Raw genomic sequence first — 11,347 nt, 5'->3', positions numbered from 1 at the left:
AGGGCACCACATTTGACATATGCTGACCAAGCAATGCTTAAGCATAAATTTCCCCGCCATAGCTGTGTTGGGAAATACCACAATCAAAAATATCTCAGGTACTTATCGTGCTCTCTTAATTGCATCACATTTGGCATACTTATCGTCAAGGCATTGCTAAGCACAATTCTGCCATGATACCCCGCTATCAATGCACTCCACGAGATGACATTCCAGACAAGATGCTCCTTGATTGCTTATTTCCCTATTACATGCACCACATTCCAAAACCTGGTTGAAAGCCAAAAACTCCCAGTTGGCACACTCACCGAGACGACCAAACTGGTGCAAAACTAACCCCCGGGGAAACTTAAACTGCCAATATCTTGGCAACCAAAGCTCCAATTGACGATTTGAAAAGACTAACGTGCTCCACAAGATGAGCACTTTAGGAGCATGCATTCACTTCATCCCTAATCCCTCATATGCAGTTGCGCTTCAAACTAGTATAACTTCTTTATCATAGCTCCAATTGACGAGCTGTAAAGATAGGCCCGTAGAGCACCTTGAACACTACAATTCTAATCCATAAACTTTTATTTTTAATCACCTCATACATACCCACTTTTAGCATTAAAAAGATAGGTTATGTCCCTTTAACACTAGAATGGTAACCTAACAGGACATAAAAGTGTCCTTTCAGGGTTTTGGGAAAAAATTCCAAAACCATAGTAGATCCACTCATTTTGAAAAATCCTTTCATGAGCTTATAGTTCAATAACTACTACATATGGAAAAAATGAGAAACTTGTAATTTTTCTCATCCCTTGGTCACTACAAGCCTCCAAAGTTGATGGACCAGTGCATTTTGCCCAAAACAGCAATTTCTTACGGTTGATTGCATATAAATAAGACTGGGGATTTTTGTAGGACATGAGATAAAACGCCCCGTTAACTTCAATGGGTTGGTGACCAAAACATATGGTTGCTTTTACCTCACTAATTTTTTTTGGTAAAAAAAATAGATACAAAAAAGTTGCATTTTTGCCATTCTGCGGACCTATCATCAAAGTTTTTATAGTCACGCTCAATACAGATACTATATACATGTTTTCTTAGTTTCCTTTGGGCCTTTGGATTCAAAAGGAGCCATGGAGCATGTCAAAAGAATAATGGATCTCTTACAATTGGAACCTTGGGGGCAATGATAAAGTGCTAAATACAGCAAACATGAAAAAATTGGGTTTAGCATTATGACCTCTAGAAACCCATAAAAACTACTCAATATCTAGCCAAGTTTGTAGTCTATGATTAGATATGGTTACTACCTACAAAATACACACAATTGGCCTAAGAAACTAGCAATATTGAGAAAGTTATACTTGCTACTCTAAAATGTATGGTATTCTTCAGCAATAAAAAAACTCAACCATCATGATATACTATGCTATATAGCATATTAGGTCCCCCAAAACTCAAGGAAGATTAGCTTTATGTTATACATTACACTTACACAATCAAAATTGAATTTGGATATCAAGAAAGCCACCCAAAAAATCATAAAAGTGCTAATTTTGGCCAAAAAACAGGATTATGCAATTCTTATAAATTGGTCATAACTTTCAATTTTAACACTTAGCTCTCCCTACAAGCATCAAAACATGTTGAGAACTATGAAGGCCTAACCTCTAGCCATCTAAACCTCACAAACATGAAGTTTAGAGTGGTATAGTTGCCAAAAATTGAAAAAAGGCCAAAAACAGGACCCATTTTTTCACACAGTTTAGGTTCAAAAATGATGTGCAAGAGTAAGGTTAATGGTGAGATCGATACTCAAAAAAAAATGCTAAGTTTTTTTCAGCTCATAAGACAACTTTGTGGATATATAGCACCTAGAAATTCATTTTCATACTCTTCAAATAACTCAAGCAAAATGGTCACTTAACAAGACACAAAAGTGTCCAAGGACATAAAAGTGTCCTGTTACCATTCTAGTGTTAAAGCCACATCTAGCATATATCTTGCCTGTTATCAAGCGTTGGCCACTGCTCAATATACATATAGACTTCAAAGAAGATAAACTTGCATCCCCTGGCCCTTTTTCCCATCATGGAAGCGGAGAGGAACGACAACGGATCTATAGGGAAGAAGAGCAAGAAAGGGAGAAAGAGGAGACCACAAAACGTACCGACAAAGACGAGGCAACATGCACATCTAAGGAACCAAAAGCTCAGAAAATCACACACAAAATGCTCTCTCCGATCCATGAGGAAACATAGGAGATGGCATAAGAAGCTGCATTACCACCACCAGAGACTAAAGTCATCGAAACAAAAGACAATTGGCAAGAAAAGGTAAGAAGGACAACCAATGCTAAGAGAGCTAGGCACCGTGGAAGCATTTCTAGAACAAGAGAAGAATGAAATGGAGCAAGACAAAGAACAATCAGAGGAGAAACCATTGCATACTCAACAAGAAGAGCACCAAGAAGATCAAGGGGTATCTACACCAATGCTACCACACCGGTCAACAAATAGTTTGCACACCATATGTGGAAAAAATGAAGATTGCAGTGTATACCAAAGAAAACAAAATCAAGCAAGTAGAGGTAGCCAACTACACCCCCAGGGTGTCCACTAGGAAACATATAAGATAGCACGTGTGAACAAAATAAGGGATTTATAACTGGGTATATTTATAGAAGAATGTATTTACATAATGGTTTTTTAATTGAGAAAGTGAAAGTTTTCATACATAAGGGCTAGTTTTTTTTAACAAAAATGTATACATAAGGGGTACATATAATACTGAAAAATATACAGGTAGGGATTATCTAAATACCTCTTGTTCGCATGCAAGGTTTACATAATGGATTCCCCGGGCCTACATCTCAATGCTAGAATAGATGTTGTGGATGCCTTTGTGGAGGTATATAGCATTCTTTACAAGAATTCACAAGAAAAATTAAAAAATCTACAACCTACAAGAAGCTAATACAAAACAGCTACCTGAATTCAAGGAGATGACAACACTTGTGGATCAGCTAACCACCGCAAGTGAGAGCTAGGAAAAGAAGCTTCAAGAATTGAATGGCATGGTACTCGAGACTAATGCACATGATCAATGGATACAAACCCAGTTATAAGTGGCTAATCTCCAAGTAGCACAGACAGATCTATGGCTCAAAAATTAGAATGAGGTGCAAGAGAAGTAAAGTCAAACCCCACATTCCTCACTCCTAATCTTGCCTACCAAGAAAGTGAAAAACAGGACAAAGACTTAGAGATCAAGCTAAAGCTATGAGCAAATGCAAAGAAGAGAGTTATCACTCTCTTTTATGACAAAAGAAGACGGATATCAAAAGAAAATTGTAGAGTTGAAAGCGGCTTTGGCAACCACCCAAGAGCAATTGAAGGGAAAACAAAAGATACAAGATGAGGATCTTCTTGAGCCGTTTCCACCAGAGACAAAAGCTCTATAGTTCCTACAATAGAAAGAGGGAACGTATGCTACCACCACACCTCTAGAGTCAACCACACTAGAACTCAAAGTAGAGCAAGAACCAACAGAAAGCTTTACAGCTAAAGCACAAAAGGCTTTGAAGGTGAGCATAGACCACGCATTAGGAAGTGAATGGGAGTAGGAGGGAATCTTCATTTGGCAATTTAAGAAAATGCTTAAAGCTTAAGCCATGTTTAAAAAGAGGGCAAAAAGGCCTATTCTGGGATTTAAAAAAATGTCATTTCTATAATTTGTATTTGAAAATAGACTATTTTATCCCAAAAGAGAGGTGGGTAATTGAATTCTAAAATGTATTTTTCCCACCCCTCTTCTCTCTCTCTAACATATAAAATCCTCTCTCTCACTTGATCTCATTAAAGGAAGCACTTTTCACCCCTCCCATAAAACGTGAGCCACCTCTCTCTTTCTCCCCCTTTTCTCTCTCATCACTTCTCCCTTCCAATCATTGAGGGGACATTCTATGTTGCCTACTTCTGACAAAAAGGGAAGATCCTCCAAGGTTGCTAATATACTGTCTCTCTCTCTCTCTCTCTCTTCTTTTATTGTCATTCTCTCTCTCCCACTCCCCCCCCCCCCCCCCCTCTCTCTCTCTCTCTCTCTCTCTCTCTCTCTCTCTCCCCCACTTTAGCTCCAGGTGAGAGCAATGGGAAACTCCATTACCTCTATGTACTGAAGTGTGTGAGCGGCAGCATGTGTGAGTGTGTGTGCAACAATGGAGAAGAGAGGAGACTTGTGTATGCAGGGGCTAAAACTCACTATCAATATGCGAGCCCCCTTATTCTATATTGTACATAATCAATAAGTATAGTGGGTGGGCACCTGGTCTAACCAACCACATGGGGCTTTACCCCAACAACCTCCCACGTAAAGGCCAATGTGTCCCTGAGAGAGAAACAAAAATCGTATAAACAAGGCCATCACAAGTATGACCTCAGCCAACGTGCCGCACACATCTCGTAGGTATCTCACCATATGCTGCACCTATGATCTAGGCCAATATCAGCCACTGCATGAATGAGTGCTCTCAGTGAAAATGTACCTACCACAAATGCAATCTCGAGTCTTTAGATAAATATCTCATCCATGAGATTCCTGAATGCTCATGCATTCCTGGCAATATCTACCATTCTGACCATCTCAGTAAAATTTGGCTCAAAACTCCACTCATGGTAATCACTCTGACACTCAAACTCTTATCCCTGGAATCCATCCTCGTGTCCATCACATGTCATATGCGCTCCAAGAGCATCTGTCTGTCATGAACCTTGTGTGGCAAGAGCAATGCCTAGATCCAACTCACACGCATCAACCTCTGGCCTAAGCATATCCATGAATGATTGAATCACGGATAAATCCTTAGCGCTCAAGCCATCCATATCCGTCATCCTATCCACGAATGACATGCCTTGCTACAAAACTGTCTACACAATTAGTTCAAAATGCTCACAAATTGGAGCATCATGCAACCTATCCACAAAGGAGACATGCCTCATCTCTCTGCAGCACGACTGCATACTCACAAAGATTGTGCTGTCTCGCACGTGACGTACTCGCATCGCATGAATCGTGCCAACACTAGCACCTCTCGCTACTATGACTAGATGTCCACGATGCAATCTGAAATTTTGCTTGTCCAACACTACTTGGAACCCACTGTCTTGTAACTGACTCACAGAGATCAGCTCTGCGTCAAACCTGGCACATGGCGTACATCTTGCAACACATATGATGCACCACTCGGAAATAGTAGTATGGAATCTCCTATACCAACTATGTCATGTATTGAACCATCAACACGACTTGGCATGACATGAACTTTAACACTCACATCTAGTATCCAATGCGAAGGTAATGTGTTGTCAAAAACCAACATAAGAAAGTCAAGAGTAAACATAGAAGCAAAGCAACATCTCCATCATGCATAGCCACATACACTACATCTGCTCCCACATCTCCAAAGTGATAGAATCTCTCATGTGCCATCTCCTGTGTTGTCTCATCTATGAAAAAGAACGCCTTTGTACATGCCCTATATGACCACAATGCCAACACACAACATCTCTATGTCTGCAAGATCATCCTTTGACTGTAGGCATCTCTCTAGACTCATTTTTGCCAAAAGTACTATTGCACAATCTTTGCCATAAATCTCTAGCTGTGCATGCACCCAAACCAATGCGATAGACATAATTTCCAAGGTGTTATATGATTGTTGAACGTGCAAGCTCATCCAAGTCCTCCCACTCATTGTCAGTCATAGACTCTGGCCTAGCATCCATGCCCTGTAGTGGAAACATGTGGACCAACTGAGTCAATGCATCATGCATACCTACTTTCTAATGCTTGAAGTTTGAACCACCAAACTTTGTATGGAAAAGCATAAACTCTAACAATGATTTACATGCCAAATCCATGGCAATAACTTGTGACAAGATCAAGCACAAATCAATCAACTGAATAGACAAAGCCCGGCTAACTCACACACCAAGTACTGTCAAAATACAACATAAGCTGGCATAAGCTGTCTAAGAGAATTGTCAGCAAATATGGTGATGAATATAACGAAACAAGTGATCAAAACCGCTCAAATGATGCCAAAAAATCAGCTCTAATCTAAGAGCAATATGTGGTAACCGATGAATCTATCATCAACAATCTCTCTCCTGAAGAGATTATCGCATATATGTCAAATGATATAATCCAGTGAGCAAACACTTTAAGGTCCCTCTCAGACTTTCAAAGCAAGAATCTCATTTCCTTGCATGGGAAAAGCCTCTTATATTAGACAAATTAATAAGAGGATATTTTTAAATATTCATAGGAAAATAAAAAAATAATTTTTCTTTTCAAGAATTCAAGATAATACAAGGAAAAAGAAAATGGTCATAGAAGAATGAGTAAAAGGTTTGAAAAGGTGGGTGGATTTAAATGCAAGGTATAGGTTTGAAAATCAGGAAGATGTTGAAATGCAAGGATGAGGAAAAAGAATAAGTGGGTAGATGAAGAATCATTCCTTGGATGTATTTCCTATATAAAAAGTTCCTTTATGTGTTACTTACTTAGACACACTTGGACAAATTGCTCATTTTATCCTCACTCTTTGCTTAGCCTCATGAAGCTCCATAGTCACCTTCTGTTGGAAAAATTCTCTAATCCATTGCCATCCATCTAACCTCCCTTCCCTCAAACCTTCACATTGCCAAATTTTGGCCACTTGAATCTTCAATTACTCTTCAATAGACGTGAAGGAGAAGATCAATCTCTCCCAAGCAACCACCATCAAGCTGACAAAGGAAGTGAAGAGAAGAGAAGGAGGAGTTCAACCTCTTTCAAGCGCCACCATCAATTTGACCAAGAAAGTAAGGAGCTGGATTAAGAGGCTAAGCTTCTTGTCTCTTTTCCGAATTTCTTTTACAAGGTAATTTTAATCTCCATCTTCATATATTAGAAAGAGTTACACTCGCACGTAAAGAGTTGCACACACACACACACACACACACACACACACACACACACACACACACACACACACACACACACACACACACACACACACACACACGGTCATTAGAAAGAGTTGCACTCACACATGAAGTTGGGAAAATGTTGCACTCACACACAGTAAACCACAACCCAAGCATACATTGACCCAAAGGCATCTTACACATTCAACTACCATTTATTCCCTCTATCTTTTAAAAACTAAGATAAGATTGCACTCACTCCATGCTTAAGAATTGCAATATTGCATAAAACATCATGTTACCACATAACACGGCACTATTAGTCAATTCATGTTTGATTCTCAATTTTCTTATCTTTTTCACGGGGTTTCTAGGGGGAGTAGGGAATGGCTCCTATGGAGATGTCTCATAGACGATCGGAACTGAACTTCACCGTGTCCATGGAGATGGCCCATGGATTGCATTGGAAGTGAAAAGGGATGACGAAGTAAAATAGGCAAACACGGGGTTAAACTATATGACAAAGATGAAACAAAACCATAAATACATTTTGAGATATGTTGTTTTCTTAAGGGACACTGTTTGTATAGATTAAAGAAATTAAGAACAAGTAAATTTCTAATTCAAGGAAGGCTGTCAATGTCTTACACTAGGATTAAAAAGAACCTGAGAGGTTGGAGAATAGTCCATGCAATACATAGGGACAATTAGTATTATTCTAATGCCTTTGATTGGTTGAAATAAGGCTAGACCAGGAATACATGGGGGAATCTGAAAGAAAGAATGTTTTTTTCTTGCTAGAATCAATAATTGTTGAGGTTATGTGTTTGATTGTCGAGCTCGATGTGCATTCATATTCTGGATTGGAATGAATGGTTGTGATTTGCCTGGCCGGTGGTGTACCCCCGGAGTCATTGGAAAATGGCCTAGTTTGGGTAGGCCAGATGCCAATGGGAAAGATGATGAATGGGCGATTGAAGGGATCGTGGATTTGGGAGGAAGATGTGAATAATTAAGGAACGTGTTTGAATTTCATTTTAAGTAAAAATGAATCTAAAAAGGCTAGGAACCATATGGACTATCCTGCTCATCCAAACCATCCTAGACCATAACACCACCTCCCAGTAAAGTTTAAAAGGAAGTTAAAGTAAGAGTGAAAGCCTTTCCCACATAGAAATCAACTAGAAATTTTTGAAGGAGCTACCCTGGAGTGGTAGACACCCTAGTCATCAGCTGGGACCTAATTGAGGAAGGATGACAAGGGTATAAGTGTGCTGCTTGTATAGCTAAGATAGATAGAATGTTGGAAAAGGTAGCAACATGCCTGATAAGTATACCTTCCAAGGATATGTAATGGTTGCATGACAAAGTGAATTGTCTAACTTGTCTTTCAATCGATTTTCCTATCTTCAATATTTTTTTCTCTCCTAGTAGGATAATATGACCTTGGAATAAACACTTACCGAAAGGTTCGGTGGGTGGGTGGATCCGGAGGGTTAGATGGCCGGAACGTGATCTCAAGATATTTATGTTTAGTCTACCAAGTAAGGGATTCCAAACTACGGAGTGGGGTTTAAACGGGACAAGGGATTATGAGTAGTAAGTAATCACCCTCGTGTACGGTGTTAATGAAACCTTTGCAAATATGTAAATTACACACAAATCAGTAAATAAAAATAAAATTTTGGGGCTATTGTCATATATGCCTGATGCGTCGAAACCCCTCACATCGACTTCCTACAATTGCATGGGAAGCAAGCAAAAAACATCAAAAAATGCATAAAAGCAAGATCTTGAGCACGGGATGGATGCAAGGCATAAAAAAGTGGTTTGGGAGATGGGATGCATTACACTTGCTACATGATGCTTCAATTGACTCCCAAGTGAATTGAAGCTTTTCTACAATTTCAATGTATTACAGCTTGGGAGAAATCTGGTGGGTCACACGTCATACATTACACTACCCATATTGCCCCCAACTACAAAACCATGTTCTTTGCTAAAAGAGGAAACCGTACTTACACTTATATGCTTGAGCATATCCCCTTATTGATGATACACACTATTGTAGCCATTTGGCTTAGCTCTCATTTCCTTCGATGCGAGATAGGGCGTTGGGGAAATAGAGAAGAGTCAAATCGACTGTGCACATTATGCTCACTGCAAGTTCGAGAGTTAGAGTACCACACACTACTAGAGCTCTCAGCTTTTTGTCACATCCGAACTTTCTTCTCTCACATTTTCAGCCATGACTTAGACCTACACACTTTCCTCTCCCAGCCACAGTGTGGTCTCTCCATTGCGACTCTCATCACCAGAATTTTGGAGCATCGAGAGTCACTCATCATCCATACACATACTACATTACATGTCCCATAGGTCATATTTGACCTCCAAGGACGATAATAAAATCTATCTCTCTCTCTCTCTCTCTCTCTCTCTCTCTCTCTCTCTCAACCCTTATGGGTGCTATACAATATTTCCGCCTCCATTCCTTGAGTGCCTCATGTTTGGTGTATACCCACCATGGCCTACTCTACAACAATCCCCCTTTGATCTATTGTACCTGCGAGTCTACCAAATTTTCATGTAGCTCGGCTAACGTGTTGTGACAACTTGCAACATTACACACCAGTTAACATGCATGCCAGCCTCACGTGTTGGAGCGACCATATCTCATCCTCGTCCCATTAGTGCAACAACATCACTACCATGCGACAACTCTCCTTCCTACCCTCTTTTGCTTGCACGTGCACGACCGCCACATGCAGTCCTGCCAATTTGCCATGTAGCTTGGCTCCGCTGATGTGATAGCCCGCAACATTGCATGCCATATGCCATCCACTAGTGTCGAGCTTCCCTCAGCCTTGCCCCATTTTGCATGGCACTTATATCGTTTGCATGCAACAACAATGCTACAATGCCACATCTCTCCTCCCTATTGACTTTTCCCTGCACGTGGCTCACCTAGGCTGGCATGGCTCTGCAACTTGTTATCCATGCTGTTCGCATCCAGATCTCTCTCTCTCTCTCTCTCTCTCAATCCTTGTTGCTTGGCTGACCCATTGTGACTGCCCATAGCGCTGCATGCCATATAAACTTGCTTCATTTTGTAACCCCATCATCATTTGCGCTGCCCACCTTTGACTCCACTTATGTGCAGGTTGCCTCTCTCTCTCTCTCTCTCTCTCTCTCTCTCTCTCTCTCTCTCTCTCTGTGGCAACCTGAAGTGCTACATGCCATCAACTTGTGGTGAGCTTAACCAGTAGTGGCGCCGCTCCAATAAGCACGTGCAGAACAACCCTTACCATTGCAACGTACGCTCAGAGAACGCAAGCACAGGCATAGGTAGCACCACAATAGCGTGACAGAGAGAACATCTGCAGAGACACACCTGCCTTTGTGTGCTACCAGGAGCACCTACATCACTCTCTCAGCCCTAATGGTGAGAACCTTAGCCTCGTTGGGTTCTGCATTGCCTATCATCAACACAACAACGTTGCCTCCCCCCCCCCCCCCCCCCCCCCCCCCTCTCTCTCTCTCTCTCTCATATATACCAAGGGAATAAAGTCTTCCCTGCCATGAGAACCAAGGGAAGGAAGGACCAGGTTCAACCGAAGATTCTTTTCAGTTCAATGCCGGGGTACAAGGGTCCCAAGGCGAGGTGCCGTCAGAAGAGGCTCGTCATCCACGCAACAGGGCCACCTCTCTCTCTCTCTCTCTCTCTCTCTCTCTCTCTCTCTCTCCCTGTGGGTGCAAGCTCACAGAATACATGCATTCACACACATACACAGGTGCCAGCAACATGAAGCGACAATATGAGAACGTCTCGGGAGATGACGGCATGGGTCACAAAGAATTTCTCTCTCTCTCTCTCTCTCTCTCTCTAGCGGACGCTCAGTCCACTGTCATGTCGGTGCTGCAGGGCACACATGTCGAATCAAGGAGGTCACACCATGTGGCAGGGAGGCCAGAATCCACGCAACGGCCATGAGAACCAAGGGAAGGGAGGACCAGGTTCAACTGAAGATTCTTTTCAGTTCAATGCCGGGGGTGCGAGGGTCCCAAGGCGAGGTGAAATAGATAAGATAGGCATGATGCCTGATTCCCCCTTTTATAATAGTATAAATAATTTTGGAGCATGACATGATGTCAGTTGATGATGCAAGTATGGGAATGAGAAAATTATAATCATGTGTAATTGCTTTGAATAAGTACCACACTATATTGTCACTAGTACAACTCACAATTACAACAATGGCTTAAATAAGACAAGATTTACTTAGCCATCAAAACCTCACAAACAGTCTAGATTTTCACATCAAAGACCACAATGACAACTTCATGGCTAGGTTCATGAAACATCAAAGTATCTTGAAAGA

This window comes from Adiantum capillus-veneris, chromosome 27 (genome assembly GCF_014529385.1).
Source record: "Adiantum capillus-veneris isolate H3 chromosome 27, ASM1452938v2, whole genome shotgun sequence".
NCBI classification, from domain to species: Eukaryota; Viridiplantae; Streptophyta; class Polypodiopsida; order Polypodiales; family Pteridaceae; genus Adiantum; species Adiantum capillus-veneris.
Note: the sequence above shows the minus strand (reverse complement) of the source record.